The sequence below is a fragment of the Panthera pardus genome, unplaced genomic scaffold, assembly GCF_024362965.1.
Source record: "Panthera pardus isolate Hobbes unplaced genomic scaffold, ASM2436296v1 HiC_scaffold_11, whole genome shotgun sequence".
Classification (NCBI taxonomy): Eukaryota; Metazoa; Chordata; class Mammalia; order Carnivora; family Felidae; genus Panthera; species Panthera pardus.
Genome location: NW_026526666.1, coordinates 61,689,120 through 61,707,531, shown reverse-complemented (window position 1 = coordinate 61,707,531; position 18,412 = coordinate 61,689,120). Strand labels below are relative to the sequence as shown.

At 42.1% G+C, this 18,412-nt stretch overlaps 1 long non-coding RNA gene across 4 annotated transcripts in view; it reads right to left on the bottom strand.

Annotated features, from left to right (window-relative positions):
• LOC109266804 (uncharacterized) overlaps positions 1–18,412 on the bottom strand; it is a 240,897-nt gene that overhangs the window by 28,435 nt on the left and 194,050 nt on the right. The window lies entirely within an intron of this gene.

The following is an 18,412-nucleotide window of genomic DNA, read 5'->3' as shown; positions in this document are numbered from 1 at the left end:
CCACCAGCAATGGTGAAAGTTCCTGTCGTTTCACATTCTTGCCAGCAATTGGTATTGTCAGCGATTGAGATTCTGGCCATCCTAATAGGTAGTTGTCGTGTCTCGCTGTTGTTTTCATTTATGTTTCCCTGATGACATATGATATGGAGCATCTTTTCATATGCTCATTTACCATCTGTACATCTTCCTTAGTGAGGTATCTGCCCAAGTTTTGGGCCCATTTTTAGGTTGAGGCGTTTTGTTTTCTTATTGTTGCATATTTAGAGTTCTTTTATATTATGGATAACAGTCCTTTGTCAGATGTGTCTTTTGCAAACATTTTCTCTGTCTGTGGCTTGTCTTCTCACTCTCTTGACATTGTCTTTTGCAGGGCAGAAGTTTTCAGTTTTAATGAGGCCTAATTTATCAATTATTCCTGGTAAAAAACAAGGTTCAACAGTAGTACCTAAGTGGCTCCATCAGTTAAGCATCTGACTCTTAATCTCAGGGTTTTGAGTTCAAGCCCCATGTTGGGCTGCATGCTGGGAATGGAGGCTCTTTTAAAAAAATCAACTAAGTAAGTTTCAAAAATCTTATTGACTTCATTCAATGATTTATAAATCAGGTGACATCCAACCTAGCAGATAAAAAGGTGCTCTAAGGTACTATACAAAATGAAAGACTTTTATAAGCAGAAGGGAGCAGGAACAAGGAATTTCTATGAGGCAAAACAGTGGATTGTTTTTGCAGGATTACTTTTCTTTAGGGGATGGCAGGCGTCTAAAGGAAGATTACCTAAATCCCACTGATCGAGTAATTCTTGATGGACTAGCTTAAGATTCCATTTCTGGAAGAACTGAAACTGTTTAAGTCTTGGTTTGCTGACGCAGCGCCCAGCAGAAGTTTGTTTGGGACCTGTTGTCTTGATTTTAATAATTCGTTCATGGATCACACCTTTGGTGTTGTATCTAAGCATAGCTTTTGGAACTGCTTTATAAATCCTCGCTAGATGGGTGAAACTCTTCTTTGGACAACACTGAATACAGTGATGACAAGTTAACTAGGAATGTAGTTCAGGATAAATATATAAAACTTGGAAGCCTGTTTGATATATTGGCAAGTCTTCAACATATCCTATATATGTCCTATGGGGGTGTATATATCCCATAAAAGCCTTGAAAGAAAACACTAAAACAAATGTGATGGAAAAATATTTAAGATATATTGTAAGAAAAATTTCCAGCAAGACATGAGTCTCATACTTAAAGTGAGCTCCAATGCTAGTAATATAAATACAAATATGTCCATACCTAGATATATCCAAGATAAAGAAAAAAAATCTTTAAAGCTAGCAGAGTAAAAAAAAAAAAATTACCTACAAAAAAGGCAATCAAATTGATGGCAGACTTGTCATCAACAAGAAAGAACAAAGATAATAGAGTACTAGTGTCAACATGCTGAGGGAAAACAATAGTCTTGAAAATACAATATACATATGATACAAAACTATTGTCCAAAAGTAAGGAGGAAAAACAATCTCAGGCATATGAAGACGAAGGTTCTTACTAAAAGAAGTAGTAAAAAGTATAGTTGAGCAAGATGAAAGGATTTATCTTAGGAATACAAGAGTTAGTATAACAAGATCGGCAAGGCATTTTTGGGGGGAAAAATAAAAAACCAACCAGAAAAAACATGGACACAAAAGAAGTCTTGAATTCGTGGAGAAGTATCACAAAATTGGCAGTTCTCTCAAAATCAATCTGTAAATATCTTAAGATACTGATTAAAATTTTCATCGCCTTTTGAAAACGAAACTTGACAAGATGACCGTAAAATCTAAATGGAAGAATTAGAGCCGATGATAGCCCACATAATTTGAAGAAGATTGTGCCTGTCCTACCAGTTACCGAGACCTATTTTAAAGCTTCGGTCATTAAAACAGTGTAGTGTATGCCCAGGAATAGACACGCATGGCCATGGAACAAGTTAGAAAGCTTAGAAGCAAATCCAATAGTTAATGGCACTACATATGTAACACAGATGGTGTTTCATATCGGTGGAGAAAGAATGTTAGCAATATGAATATTTTTTAAATCTTTGCAATACGTTTTTGTCTGTTGATGCTGTTCCCTGTACATACATTTGATCTTGGAGAAACATAATAGGAAGTTTGAGTCTTGTCATAGATCCAGCTGTCCTTTCTTATCAATATTTACCAAGAATCTGACATAATTGACTGCTGCTTCTCTCATTCCTTGTTTTAGCTCCCAGTCGATCGGGAACTCAGAAACAGGGGAGGAGAAAATTGTGATTCCGTACCAATTAAAATCTTCTCTGCAAGGTGGAAATAAAAGTATAGCTACTTCAATGAATGCTGTGAGATTTAAATGGGTTTATATGTGCTCAATGCTGAGAGCAGTCCTGAAGGACCACACTGCACTCCCTTGCTTGACAAACTATTTTGATGTAGGTACAGAGAGTCCTGGTCCGATCTCATGGACCCAGTCATTTCACCACTTACAGATGATTTATAACATGATGTAAATTCTAGAGGAACCCATGTCCTTCCCTACCACTAAATTTAAATCATTTCAAGACAGGTTGTTGGGACCACCTCACCATAATTGATCTGGACAGTGTAACAGATGGCACAAAGGGCACACAGTGCTCATTAACAAGTTTCTTTCCTAGTGCCGTGCACCAACTTACGTATGCACATGAAACCCTAAGTAAGTATTTTCCATCCATCCATAGTGTTTAGATCATCACATAAAATTTCCTGAATACGTAGACTCTGCTGCTGTTGAAGCTAATTTTCATTATTCCATTTGTCACGTTATTTCATTTGATGTCAATAGGAATAATGAAGTTAACTGCAGCCTTCTGAGAAATCAATGGGAAGAAATTACTTTGGCACTTCCTTTCTCACTGAAGTTCAGGACTGTTGTGACATTGTCTATTAACTATCATCCTGATGCCGGGGAGCAAGTCTGGGCTTGAGAGCATTGTTTGAGTTGACTTACATTTCACCGCACTAGATTTTACATACTATACGAGTGCTTTGTTTCCTTAGTAACACCAATGCCTTGGGTATTCCAAAAGCAACATATTCAGTATTCCTTAGAGGACCATCTTCTTGGACAGTTTGTTCTCAACAAGTGAATTGATTGGAAATTGATCACAGGGCATATCCATTGATGTACATTTTTGAATGTCTGATATGCCCATGAAGAGGTTACAAAGAATCATGAAACCTAGTCTCTGACTTTGGGTGTCACAAAAATCTAGTGAGAGAAAAAACAAATACACTGAAGGTTTACATTTAATCCAGAGGAGGAAATGATTCAAGAGACATCAGCAAGTCTTCACAGAGATTTCTGACATGATGATAGGGTTGTAAAGGATGAATAGAAGTTCATTAAGCAGAATGAGTGAAAAAGCACATATTCTGAAGTATTGAATTATGAAATAATATACTGTTTCTGAAAATCAAAAGACTCGATGCATTCAGTATACTAACCATAGATACGTATATGTATGTATATTTAAAATAGGCACCTGGGTGGCTCAGTCGGTTAAGCGTCCGACTTCAGTTCAGGCCATGATCTCGCGGTTTGTGAGTTCCAGCCCCGCACTGGGCTCTGTGCTGAGAGCTCAGAGCCTGGAGCCTGCTTTGGATTCTGCGCCTCCCTCTTCTCTCTGCCCCTCCCCTACTCATGCTCTGTCTCTGTCTCTTTCTTCCTCTCTCTGTCTCAAAAATAAATAAACGTTAAAAAAAATTAAAAAAAAATAAAGTAGAAATATTTCCCATTAACCTTGTACTGGTTAACTCGCTTGCAAAAAAATTAGCCAAAACTCAGTGGCTAAAAACAAGAGTCATTTATTACTGCTTTTGTATCTGCAAGTCTGCTGGAAGTCTGCTGACATTCATCTAGACTGTGTGCAGGTAGGGCAAGTCTGCTCTACGTGTCTCTCGTCCTCCAGCCACCAGCGGGCTGCCTGAACTTGTCCTTTTCGTTGTAATGGCAGATGTGTAAGAAGGCAAGTGGGAACACTAAGGCTTTTGCAAACCGAGGCTCAGCAGTGTCATTTCCAGCATCTGTCATTGTTCCAGGCAAGTTACACGGCAAATCTCAAGTCAAGGGGTGGGGAACTACACTCCACCCTTGATGAGGCCACGGCGAGGATGTGCATGCTGGGATGGGTGAAGAATCAGGGCTATTCATAGAATCTACCTCATACTTCCAGCAGTGATTTGCCGGAGCTTACAACAAAAGGCATGGAAGGGGGTCTATTACTAAAAGTCCGGTCTATGAGGGACCATTTACAACAAAACCCCAGGAAACTGTTCTAATCAGGCGTGGCATGAGTTTTGAGATTCCTGACAGCCAAAAGGAAAAAGAAACAGGAAAAAGGACATTTTCTTTACAAAAGGGCAAAGAAAATAAGACGTCTGAGAAAAAGAAGAACGACAACTTGCAATGAAAGTGAAATACGGACACATCTATCTAACTCACCAACATATTTACATGCATGTGTGCCTGTACATTCTATGGAGTGAAAACATGGGCTTTCATGTATAATGTGATAAACTCTTCACGTAAGTAATCTGTACATGTCCATCATTCATTCTTCACCCCCCTGCCAAATATTAGGTAACCTTTGTGTGTAAAGTCCTCTTTAACTAGGGGAATGGACCATCCCTGATACCTCCAAAGAAAATCAGCCAAGAAAGACCAGTCAGACTTTTTTTTTTCCATCTCTGGTGTCTGACTGGATGACAAAGAAGTCTGGTACTTTAGCCAACTTGTCTGCCAACATTTCACTTGCTTCCCTTGCTATCAGTTGCCAGGTTGAAAAGTAAAACCAAAACGAAACGGTCTTCGGCAAAATCTGGACCTTTTATCCCCACTTAATAAATATTTGAAGGGGCGCCTGGGTGGCTCAGTCGGTTGGGCTTCCGACTTCGGCTCAGGTCACGATCTCACGGTCCGTGAGTTCGAGCCCCGCGTCGGGCTCCGGGCTGATGGCTCAGATCCTGGAGCCTGCTTCGGATTCTGTGTCTCCCTCTCTCTCTGCCCCTCCCCCGTTCATGCTGTGTCTCTCTCTGTCTCAAAAATAAATAAAACGTTAAAAAAAAAAATTAAAAAAAAAAAATAAAATAAATATTTGAAATCTCTCTGTTGCCTCACATCCTGTGTGAATTTGTAAGAGAACCAGTTTGGCTGTTTTCTACAGAAACAAACATTTAGATGTGTGCCTTTAGGCTAATACCTGAAACAATAGCAGTGCCTCATTTGTATACCCTGCTCTTAACTTTCTCAAACAAGTGGCAATAAGGTTTTGGGTCTGGGACTGCCTCTGCCTCTGATTGTACCCTAGTTACTTACTCTGCGTGACCTGAAATATCATTTAATGTATTTGAATCTGGATGTCTTCACGTGTAAAAGTGACGACAACCCTATCTCCCTTCAAAGCATGGTTACGAGGATTAATTTTGAGATTGCGTGTGTGTGTGTGTGTGTGTGTGTGCATGCACGCGTGTGTGCACGTGCACCAGGATCAGGGCAGTAGCACATATTAGGTATCCGGTAGATGTTGGACCCCTTCCTCCTATGATGTCAGGAGGACTATGCCTTCATTCACTAAGCACATGTCCTATGATGTATCAAGCAGATTAAATAAGAAAATTGAGCTGTAAAATAATCAGGTGAGCGGCGCCTGGCTCAGAAAGCGTCCATCTCTTGATTTGGGTTTTAGGTCATGATCTCATGGTTGTGGGATCAAGCCCCACATTGGGCTTGTCACTGGGTGTGGAGCCTGCTTAAGATTTTCTCTCTCCCTGGGGCATCTGGGTGGCTCAGTTGGTTGAGCATCGGACTTTGGCTCAGGTCGTGGTCTCACAGTTTGTGAGTTGGAGCCGCACACGGGGCTCACTGCTGTCAACCTGTCTGTGCAGAACCTGCTTTGGATCTTCTGTTCCCCCTCTCTCTGCCCCTCCCCCACTTATGCTCTCCCCAAAATAAACAAATATTTTAAAAAAGATTTTTCTCTCTCCCTTTCTCTCTGCCTCTCCCCTCCCCCTCAAAAACAAACAAACAAACAAACAAACAAACAAACAAACCCATCAGGTGAGTTTCCAGTGGTTGCACAGAAGAAGGAAAGCAGAAACCAGATTTCTCAGGTCTCAATCCCTGGTTTATTCTGTAGCTATACTCTTCATTCATGCACCTGCTCACCCATTATTTATTTGCCCCGACTGTATGCTGAACACTCTGCTAGGCATTGTACATTTAAATAAGTAAAAGAGACTTGCCCTCAACCAGCTTACAGTCCTACAGGGGTACAAACAGAGGAACACAATGATATTACCTTGTAAGAGAGGCTGATAATAGAGGATTTGGCCCAAGATCAAGGAGAAAAGAATGCAAGCACTGTTGAGTGAGTAACTGTTCTTTCTTTCCTTGACCCCCTGTGAACTCCACTTTCCCATTCAGTCTCAGCCCATGTACCGGCACCCATTCCAGTCACTTATGTCCCCACTCAGACCCCTCCTCTGCGCTCCCGACACACATACCCACCTTCCCCGCTTCTTCTGTCTCAAAGCCCTTGAAAGTCACGCCGAAGAGCAAGTCTGTGATCCTTCCTGGTACCTGCTTCCCGGTGCTCCCTAGCTCAGTGAGCTCACCACCACCCCTCCAGGTAAGCAGGTCAGAAATCTAGGAGCCATCTTGGATTTCTCCCTCTCCCTCCCCCTACACCATACCTGTCCTGTGAGCCGTATCAGTTCCACCTTCTCACGCTCTCTTTAATCAACGTACTCTCTTCACTCACACTACCACCAATAGTCCAGTTACCACGGGCACTTGTTGGAACTGCTGTTAGAACTTTGTTGTTTTTACACTGATACCCAGTCTCACCCTGACAAATCTTCTGGAAACAGAAATTCGGTATGTCACCTTCCTTCTGAAAACCTTTCCGTGTCTTCCCATGTGTGTAATCTATGGACTCGTTTCCTTAACGCAGCCCAGGAAGCCCTATGTGATTCTGCCCCCCTCCAAACCCCACCTTTCCACAGTTAACTCCTCTGCTCTACTCCTTCTAGCTATGCTGTTCATCTTTCAGTTTGCGGCTTCTTCTTAAAAATGACATACCAGGAGCACCTGGGTGGCTCAGTCGGTTGAGCGTCTGACCTGGGCTCAGGTCATGATCTCACAGGTCGTGGTTTCAAGCCCCACGTCGGGCTCTGTGCTGACAGCTCAGAGCCTGGAGCCTGCTTTGGATTCTGTGTCTCCCACTGTCTCTCTGCCCCTCCCCTGTTCGTGGCCCATCTCTCTCCTTCTCTCAAAAATAAGCATTAAAAAACTAATTAAAAAAAATAAAAATGATGTACCATGTTATTAGTTTTGGGAACATCTCAATGAGGAGTGAAACGTAAGACTTTCTTCCTCCCCTCCTATCCAGGGCTTCTCACTTTGGCTCCTCAGAAGTTCATTCAGTTGGGGGGTCCCTCAACGCGTCGGTGCAGGCTGGCCCACCTGGAAAACTTAATGGACTGTGCTCCTCATGCTGTAACTGGCCACAGAGAAGCCAGTGGTACCCAGCAGGTTGTGACAGTAACATCCAGTTCCTTCTCTCTAAGGAGGAAGGCCTCAGCCAGCTAAGGCTAATGGGACAATTTCTGCTTTGGCCTGGTCTCAATTCCTCATTTACTATATCATCCAAGTTCTATGGATCTCTTTCTGAGTCTCTCCTGAATTGTGGGCCTAAGACAACTTCATTCTAAATTACCGATTATTTGTAACAGGGCTCTCCATGCTGTGTTACAGAAAATTCTCAACCTTTGCTCATGCTGCTTTCAGTGTTTATTTCAAACATTGGAACTTCTCTAAGGAACTGATAAAGAGGCTTTGCTTGCTTCCAAGATGCTAACAGGTGACCGGTAGGCAGAGAGTTACTAACAGCAGGGCTTCATTCTGAGTGTAGAATCCAACAACCTTCTAGTAGCCTGTACACTCAAGGCCAGTGGCCTCAGTATTTTTCTCTTCGGGTTTAGTATGTGGTTTTTTTGCCCCCCCCCCTTGTCTTTTTGCATGTCAGGAAGTATTTTAAGACTCCTTGAGTGAGGAAGGGTAGGTTCCCGAATGAGGTCCAGGATCAAAACAGATTCCCCAATTGGGGAGATACCTGCACACAATTAAATTTCCCGTGCAGCACCATTAAACATCCTTTTGGTTGTCCTAGTTCGCGGTTTTATTGTTTAACCAGTTTTTGCTGACAGTCTTGGGGGTTGCAGGTCTGTCTGACAGCCAAGTGCATATTATTTCCATTATAGTACATGCCACTATATTCTCTAGGAGGGAATGTTTTAGGGGATGCCAAGTGAGAATTTACTAATTACATTTCTCCCTGAACCTGTCATTATTTTAAAGATTGACTCTTTTCCTCCAGCTAGCACAGTTGGTATCTCCCGTTTTCTGCCTTTTCCAAATGTTACAGACTCTTCAAGACCTAGTTCCCTTTTTACAGCTACATAGGGACTCTTTGCTCTCTTGAAATCTCATAGCCTTTGGCGTTTGCTCACTTTTATGTTACGTTGTTCTGAAAAGGAGTGTCACTTGATAACAGCCATATAGTTGTCTAGCTTCTTGGATGGGTTTTTGTTTTGGACGTTATCGATAGTTTCTCTTCACTTACATTGTTAATAATGTCATGGATTAATAACGATTTCCTTGGAAGCAGGAACTAGCCCTTTCCTTTTATTGAATCCTCAGGTTATATCCAAAAACCTGGGCACGGGGTTGGTGTTTTATAAATGTTTGCTGCTTATTCTCAAGTGGAAAAATACCCATCAAATCGGAGTCCAAAAACATGTCAAGTCACGTAAGTTGGAAGGAGGCGGGGCGGTTTATGGTAAGGAACAGACGCCACAAAATGTACAGAGGGGTTAAGAACATGGATTTTAGAGTCATACAAACCCAAGTGCAAATCCTGGTTAGGCTACTGGATAATTACGTGCTATGGGTAAATTAATAACATTTCTGAGCCTTTGTCTTCTCATCTGTAAAATGCAGATCACATCTATCTTACTATCCCTGCAGATCTGAGTACGGTTCTGAGAAAACCCTGGCCTGGCTAATGCAGAGCCTCGGGGCGGAAGTTGGAGGAATCCCACCTCGGGCAGGACCGCACAGCTCTAGTGCCACTGCTGTGCTCGGTCATGGCCGGGGAGCAGCCTGGGTGGAGGGTGGTCTCGGCAAAAATGCCAGTGTAGTTCTGAGGATGCAGCGGCATCATTATCCGTACATGCGGCAGGTTTCCTTTAACGGAGATCCTTTAATGCACCTCCGTGCCCCCCACTTGGTCATTATTCCATCTGTTCCAGTCAGCTGGTCACCCGCGGCATGAAGAACACAATAAATACTCCCTGGAGAGAGTGCAAGCGTTCACTTAGGTGATTTACGTGGAGTATCTGGAACACAGTCAAGCGTTCAGAAGAAACCCATTCTTTTCCTTTTCCCGTTGTTTTATCTTTTGTCTTTCACTTCCCATCCCTCCAAGAGAGACTCCCAGTCTTTTCTAACTACTTCTAAGCGTCAAGGCTGCAGCTAACAGCCTAACATTGTAAAATCCTACTTTTTATCTCAGCCATCCAATCTTGGGCAAAATATCCTAGAATTAAATTATCCAGATAATGGCTCTGGCCATTTCGTTCCTTTATCTAGATAAAAACAGTCTCAGGAGGAAAAAAAGAGAGAGAGAGAGAGAGAGAACAGAGAAATGAAAAGCAATTCATATTTAGCATTAGGTTTCTTTTTCCTTGAGGGAATGAAGCTTGCTTTTCTTTGAGATTAAATACTTGAAGGGAACGCTATGTCTTGAAAGCTTCATCCTATTCAAGTCACTGGGGCATTCAAGAACTGGAATTATTTAGATCAGGGAAGATGAGCTGAGTGGGGGAAGATTGCTTTCCTGAGACTATTGGAGTTCTCAGAAAGAAACCCTTCCGAATTCTAGCCCACTAATACAGACAAAGGGGCAGAGGTTGAAATAATTACATATTGCACAGAGAAACTGAAAAACATAAAACATCAATAATGGAATTCTACAGAGGAATTTTTTTTTATAAGCTGTGGCAAGTAGAGATATAAACACATATAGTTTTTACATGATCCTTTCTATACGCAATCTCTTCTATAAATTGCACTTGGTAGAAATACGTTTTGATTTCGCTTCTGCTTGATTATAACAGAGGTGTTAGGCAGTCTTAAAACTTCTGCGTGGAGGAGCTCACTCTCCCCGCCTGAAACACCACCGGTTTACACTGGTTAGGTTCCAAGGATTTCACAATGTTGTGTGGTTGCCTCCGGGTGCCTTGACATACAAACAAAACAAACAGTTTCGTATTAGTCTCCTCAGAAAGTTTCTCAATAAAGCAACTTTGTTCCATGTCTGGCTTGGTGAGACCCACCTTGTCTGTACCTGTTCATTCTGGATTTTCATTTGAATCAAGGAGTGTTGAGATCCATTCAGTGAGAGGGAAGAGAAAGCACTCAGGTTTCCATGATGGCCTGCCTGTTGAAGCACTCAATGGTCAGATTTCCCGTTAAACACCTTCAGAAGTTAGTTACTCACTGCTTACCAAAAAAGACAGATTGTTTTGGCACAGCCTTCTTTCCTAATCGTGGCATGTTTCAAGATACTAAAAGATGAATGAATAATGTAATAAGCATCCTTGTATTCACAGCCTAGCCTTGCCAAATCTTAACATTTTGCGATAATCACATCAAATCTTTTTAAAATTAACCCTGAAGATTAGATCTAGGCACGAAGGCCCTGGGATCCCCTCCTTCTCATTCCTTACTGCCCTTCTTGGAAGTAACCGGAGTCCTGATTTTGATGTACATCAGTCCTGCTTATGTTTTTTATACTTCCGGGATGTATGAAATAGATCTGAAAACAATTCATGGCATTTTTCAGGTTTTAAAATACATCTAAATGTTATCTTTTATATATCCAGCTAAAATCTATGTTTGCATGTGGTGTGAGAAAGATACATTTGTATTTTTTCTTTCCAAATGAGTAACATTCCCATCCCTTCTCCTTGATGTGTATACATTATAATTCATCCTATCTCCTTTTGTCAATCTGTTCAGGTGTTGTGTTTTTGTTTTTGTTCTGTTCACTTTCTCCTTGGGTCACTTGTAGTAAGTTATAATCGGGTAGCAAATGTTCCATTTCTTCTAAGTTTTCAAAATTTTTGACATAAAGTTGTCTATAGAATTGCTTCAGTATTTTTCATTTCTCTCTTGCTTTTACTGTTACAGCCACATTTTAACTCGTAAGGCCGATTACGAACGTTGCCTGCTTCCTTCATAACCAGCTTCTCTGGAGGTTTTTCTCTTAAATTCATGTTTTAAAATTGAATAACGGCTTTAATTTTAACAATCCTCTCTAATACAGCTTTGTTTTCTACGCATTTAACTTTCGTTCTTATACTGCTCATTTCTTCCTTTGGGCTTACACTTTTTGAAAGTTTCTAATTTGTTGGGTTCAAGTTTGGCATTCTAATATACAGCCTTCTTTTATAATATAGCAATTTAAAGTTATGAATTTTTCTGCACTTACTGTGTTAGCCAATTTTCACTAGTGTTGACGTTATCACGTGCAAAGTTTACATTCTTGGATTGGGTAGTAGAAGATGGGGGACAGAAATAAATGAATAAATACACAAAATATATTTTATAAGTGATGGGTGCTATGGAAAAATGAGTCATAAAAGGGAATAAAGGTGTGCTAGGGGTAGGGAGGGGGATTTGTGATTTTAAATAGAATTATTAAGCAAGGCCTCACACACAAGGTGATATCTGTGCAAAGACCTGAGGGAGAGGAAGGAAGGACCTATGCAGCTATGTGGGGGGAGAGCATCCAAACCCAAGAGACTGCAAGGCCAAGGGTTTGGAGGGGGAAACTTGACTCAAGTGTTTGAGGAAGAGCAAGGAGGGAGGTATGGCTGGAGCAGAGAGGGAGGACAAAACAGAGGGCCGAAGGGGTTAAGGGTTCAGAGAGTTAACAAGGCATGCCAAACAGGGCTATGTGGGCCTTTTATGTACGTCTACCACTAATGGGATAGGAAGCCACTGGAAGGTTTTGGGCAGAGGATCGACACGATATGATCCAACTTTTACTGTCTCAGGTTCAGATGTCGAGAGTAGAGCAGACGGGGGCAGCAGCAGGAAGGCTGGGTAGGAGGCTACCAAAAAATCCTGGTGAAAGACACTGGTGGGGTGGACTGTAGTCATAGTGGTGAGTGAAGTTAATAGAAAACATGGAACCATTTTAGCTGTCATCTTTCAACTATTCCTTCCACTTGTCATTTCTGTTTATGTTATTATTTTGCATTCTGTTTGCCATGTCTCTTAAATTTTTTTCATGTGTATTTCTCTAAATGATAGTCTTAGCAACTTCTTAGGGTCTATTTTCCAATTTACTAATTTTTCTTCAGCTTATCCTAGGCTGCTATTTATACTATATAATGATTTTTATATCAAAAACTATATTTCTCACCTTTATTCTTTCTCAGATACATCTTAAATGATGTCTTCCTCTTCTCCCATATATGCGGTTTCTTTTTTAATGTTTTTAATCATTTTAAAGATACCTAGTTCATAGTTTCTATTATCTAAAGTTCTGGGAGGTCCCCTTCCGTTGTTTACTGGTCTCTTACCTCTCCCTAGTGATTATTCCTTCATGAATTATATAATTTTTCCTTGTGAGCTAATCTGCAATGGGGCTTCTGCTTAAAAAAATATTTTGTAACCTTGTTTGCTGGTATGTCCTGCCAGCATGGTTTTGTGCTTGCTTCTCCCCGGAGCTACCAAAATAATAGCTGTCTGGCAGAACTTTTCCGTTAATTTCTCAGCTTGCATTTTTCCAGGTCTCTTCTGCAGTATTTATTCAACCTCCACACGCAAGTGCAGCAGGTCTATGGTAACAAATTATCAGAGATGACAACTTTGTTTTTATGTCCAGGCTGACAAACAGATTTTATTCGGGAATTCCCCTAACAGCAGACGGATTTCTTGAAGCCGTATACTTTATTTCTAGAGTGCTTGGAAGACCCTTACTTTGTGGGTGGATATCAGGTATGCAGCCATCTATCCCCAGCACTCCGGGCTATTGTCTCATTCACTGTCTGCTTAGGCACATCGAAGTCAAGACCTTTGTTACTAACAGGGTCAGCTCATGAGCTTACTGGTGAAGTTTGCGGCGCTTCGGGTTCCTGTAGATTTTCCTCTCTTGTCAACTCAGCTATACATTTAAATGATGTTTGTTGTATTTCATAGAGCTATCTAAAGTGACGCGTTGGCGCAAATGAACCGTGAGCTGTTCTGGCCCTTCATAATCTGTTGACAATTTATCTTTCTGGTTTTATATTCCACGTATCACCCACAGGAGCTACATAAGTAGGCCAAATTGACAAATTATTACTTTGCTTCTTCTGTTTTCTTCTCCTGGCTTTCTTCCCTTGCTAATCTCTTATGTCCGTATATGAGTCATGTATTCAGGGCCTGCTTAAATATCACTTCTTTCAGGAAGCCTTCCCTCATCTGCCAAAGGGAAGTGATCTTCTCTCCCACAGTATCTTATCTGTGTCTCATATTTAGTGTCTATGGACTTCCCCATCTCTTGTGCCTATTATTATGCTCTTAGTTTCTCTACCCCACTCCGAGCATTGAACTGGAAACTTTTGATCCAGGACAAGATCGGTGGTTAATTCATTTTGTATTTATCCCAGCTGTAGCACTACAGTCTTTTGGTGTCCGAGAGCTTATTAAACAAAATTGAATTTCAGTGGAGTTTCAAGCAAAAGCTGTAATATTACAGAATGGGATTGGTCTACACCCAGAGAACGCTTAGATTAGGTATCTGCAAATCCATTATAATCTCAAGGCCTAATAAAAGTAATAATAGCATAAATGGTTGAACCTGTTACATTTCAGGCACTTTGCTAGTGCTTTACTTATCCGATCTCTAATTCTTACGACAATTCTGACAAACAGATGAGGCTCAGGTAGTTGCTCAAGATCACAGAGGTAGTAATAGGGAGAGATGAGGTTTGGATCTAGATCTGTCTGGCTTCTGAAGATAACAAAGGCATATGCATGTAAATACTGGCATAGAAAAGCTCTATGCTTTAGTGAAGACAAAGGACCATGTATTCCATGTAGATGACCAGAAAAGGTAGGCTCCTGTCCATGGGATTGGAACGATGCACACATCGTGAAGGCTCAGCTCCAGAGTCACCTGCTCCAGGAAGCACTGGCTCCCCCTGCTCAGTCAGTTTCCCTCTACTGAGCCTCCACAGTCCTCTCCATATTTGTCTTCATTGTTACCCTTTTATTAGTTGGTTTTAATAGTCTATTTATGGGATCTTCTCCCCATTAGGCAATGACTGACTTGAAAACAGGAACTTTATTTTTTTTTACTCTGTTTTTCCATTAAAATCCCATAAGATGTGAATAGCACGTTCTTATCAAATCTTTCACAGGCCAGATCCCAGTGTTGGATGTTGACAATACAAACTCATAGATAAAGTTTTTAAGAAGTTCCGCAGAAAAGAGATTATTTTGTCTTAACTAAAGAAGCATTTCCCAACCTCACTTGACCACAGGCTCTTTTCTCTCAGAACACTTATTAATATAATCATCCATCTAATGCTCCAGAAAATAACTCTTGAGAAATAGTGTTCCTCCATGACTTTCTTGAATGTTCCTTATCTCCTCATTTTGGGGATGACAGGTGGATAAGGACAGTGATAGATAGTGGAACCCACTAATTTTATAATATAAGAGGAATTCCCCTCACATCAATTGCTAAAAGAAAGTATGCTGGGTAGTAAGAGGTAAACACAGAGAAGTTAAAGAAACTTTAACTTCTCTGTGTTTAAGAAAACTTCTCTGTGAGCAAGAGAATACACCTGGCATTTCTGCCAATGAGGTAACCAGTTCCAGGGATGTCTGAGGCAGGGACTCCTCGAACCCAAATTTGCCCTTTGCTTTGATTCCTCCTCTAGAACGTGATTCTGTTCCTTCAAAAGCATGGACCTCTTTGTCCACTCTTTCTGTGGAAACACATAAATCCAAGTGGCAGCTGTAATATTGAGAAACACAAAACACAGGGAAAAGAGTTCAACAGTTTTCTCGGGGCTGATGGCAGCCAAAGGCTGAGCCCTGTGTGTCGTAAATGACAGGGCTGTCCAGAGGAAAAAAATCCTTTGTAGGCAGTTTTTATCCCTTTTTAAATTTTTTGGTTTTAAGGAGTGGAATCTTTCAGTAGCAGAAGCTGTTTCAATCAACCTCACCTGTTTTTTAGATCTCACAGCTCCTGAGGGAAAAAAGAAGACGAAGACGACCTGGGGAACCAGAGGGGTGACGATGCCAAGGCCTCAACAGCCCTGCTTTCCAAAAGACGTGCTATGCAGAGGTGCCTTACTTTTTATAACCACTTTGGTGTCTCTTGCCCCATGAGGTGACTCTTGAAAAGTCTCTTTTTCTGCAACCATAAATGCCTCCACTGTGATCCTCAGGAAAACGCTCGTAAAACACACTCATGTGCGGAGTTCAATGTTATTCGTCTCCTGGGTCCCTGGTCTACTACACGCACGGGCACAGACCTGTGGTGAATACGAAGACATTGGGATACAGCGCACCCCAAGGTTCTCAGCGCTTACTGTAATTATAAACCACTTGCTGAAGCAGAGTTACAAGGATATTTTTATTCCTCAAAGTCGTTTCTGTCTTATTGACCCTGCTGGGTAGGTGGGTAGGCTCCTAAGTCAAAAACAGAAGTTAATTTTAAAATATTGCCGGTGACATTTCATAAGAGAACCTTACTCTTGCTAAGGATCCATCATGGATCAGCATTATGTCTTTTTATTCCACTAAATTCCCATGATGCCCTATAAGGTCTTTATTATTCCCATTTTACATATGAGGAAACTAGATCTCAGAGCTTATGGGGTCACAGAGCTACAAAATAATGGGGCCAACCCTTGAAACCAGGTCTGCAATGTCTCCGACGGTGCAATAGGACGTGTGGGGGAGGTGGGGCAGTTTTAGGTAGTTACCGGTGAGGTTAACATGTAAAGGACATGAGCTCATAGTCTGTGTGGGAAGGTACTACCAAAAGACATGGGAACAGGGAAGCATGAAAAGCTGGGGCCATTAATGCAACCCACCTACCACACTGGGTACGTAAGCAAGGGTTGGGGAGCACAAAAACATACTGGGGGAGGAGGCAGGGTCCAGACAACACAGAGCCTTATGGAGCAGGCTAACCAGGTCTTGTTTCATTTATGAAGGCCATTGTGAGGCCAAGAAGAAAGCCCTGGCAGTGGCTTGGACAAACTGGTACCAGCAGAAGCGGAGACCGGTGGGCAGAGTTGAGATATGTTGTGTCCATTGAACGGGTAGAAGGATTTGGTAATGTTTTAGATGTGGGGACCCAAGGCTAATGGCTGGGTCTCTGAGTTTATGGTGAATGATAACACCATTCCCTGAGAGAGAGATATGGACAGGGGAGAACAGGGACGTCAGGGGTAGGAATCAAGAGTACCATTTGGAGCACTGACTTAGCCAGTGTCCAAATGAGGAAAGCAGAAGCTATCAGTGTCTCACGCTAAGAGGAATTTGTTCCTGGAAAACGGTTGCAAAGATCATGGTTGCATTATAGCTTTTGCATTATAGCTAGGTACTCCTGCTTTTTATGGGCTCTTTCCTCCATTCATTTCTTTTCTTTCTGATTAAAAAATAATAATTAAAAACTTCTGGGGTCCCTAAAACTGTTGTGGGCTCTAGGTGCCATGCCTGTTGTGACTAATGGGTAAGTTTGCTAGGCTTACGGTATTGAAAGGACTGGAAAGCAGAAGGGGGTGGGATATTACACAGAGATGGGGTAGTTGGTGCCCCCAATGGGACCGAGCTCAGGAGCCACACTTAGCCACCAACAGTGAGGGAACCATCAGTTCCTACTGCCTCGCAGGGGCCCTCTTTGCTCTCCCAAATACTACAGCAACCTCTACTACTGAAGTTGCTTAAACCATCATTACAGACACTGCTGGAACCATGGCAGCTGTCACTGAGCAGGAAGACATTAGGGTCGCCATTGTCAGAGGTCCTGCCAGAAGCACAATGGTTTTGAACTGCTTTCCCTCCCTCATCTCCATGTAATGCCTTTTACTGGCAGAACCTGATGTGAAAGTCAACAGCTTTAGGAGTCTGGGCGTTGTCGTTCGGAGGTTTCAAGTCCTTGCAGTTCCAGGAGAACATAAGGCAGCAAATGCAGGTTAGTAATCAACCAATAAATATCTGGTGCGTGCATGTGAAGTTTGAGATGTCCATGAAACACACTATTGGAAAGGTCAAGCGAGATCGCTTTCCATGGAGCGCAGAGAAAGAAGAGTTGGTGAGCTAAGAATATGATCACCGACATTTCCATCAGACACGGGAGGAGAAACTGACAAAGCCCACTGAGGCGTCAGGGAAGGAAAGCAGCCAACCGTGGGAGCTAGAAAGGACAGAGGATCAACTGTGTTAAATACTGCTAACTGGGTGAGTAAGGTGAAAACATAAAGGCTGCCACTGGATTTCACATCATGAGCATTACCGGTAACCTACACAAAGGAAGTTCCAAAGAAGTGCTGTGCACGGAAACCAAAATGGCTGTGTGTTTCCTGATTATTTCACGAAAACCCCATGTGCTGTGTGGATGATTACCCCACATATCTACAGAGTGCTAGAATAAAATTCCACACTCAGGTTGCTGACAATCCCAGTTAATTCTCTTCCTACTGTTTCAAAAATTCATAAAATAATCACTGTCCTGCCTTTACAAACAATGACATGGCAAAACAGAATGTTCCAATCCCTTCCCGCTGAAATTCTGGCCACGTGCAACTTGGTCCACGTGGAATCTCACATTAAAAAACATACTTGGGCACAAAATTCCACCGCCTCTAGGAGTCCTCATCGAGAGGCGCTGTGAGTGTGTGCAGATGGAAGCCAGGAGTAGGTATGGTCTTCTCATTACCACCTCCCCCGACACTTACTTTATCATCCCTCTCTTAAAGACCAGGGACGATTTTGCGTTCCGATCCCTTTATTTTCAGGCAACGGCAGGGAACTTGCGATCACATCTGTCAGCTAAAAATTCCAAGGAAGCTGTCCGTCTGCATGCTAGGCAGCCTTCAGAAGATGAAAGGTCAAGAAATAACTGGTGAGGGAGAGGAGCTGCAAAAGAGGGAGATGAGAATCTATTGAAAAATGGGGCGTTACCGTCGAAGGCTGCATAGCTGAGAAGGGCCCAGGAGAACATTCCCAGCTGATTCCAAAGCGCCCATGAAATCACTGCCTGGAATGAGTGGCACCAGCAC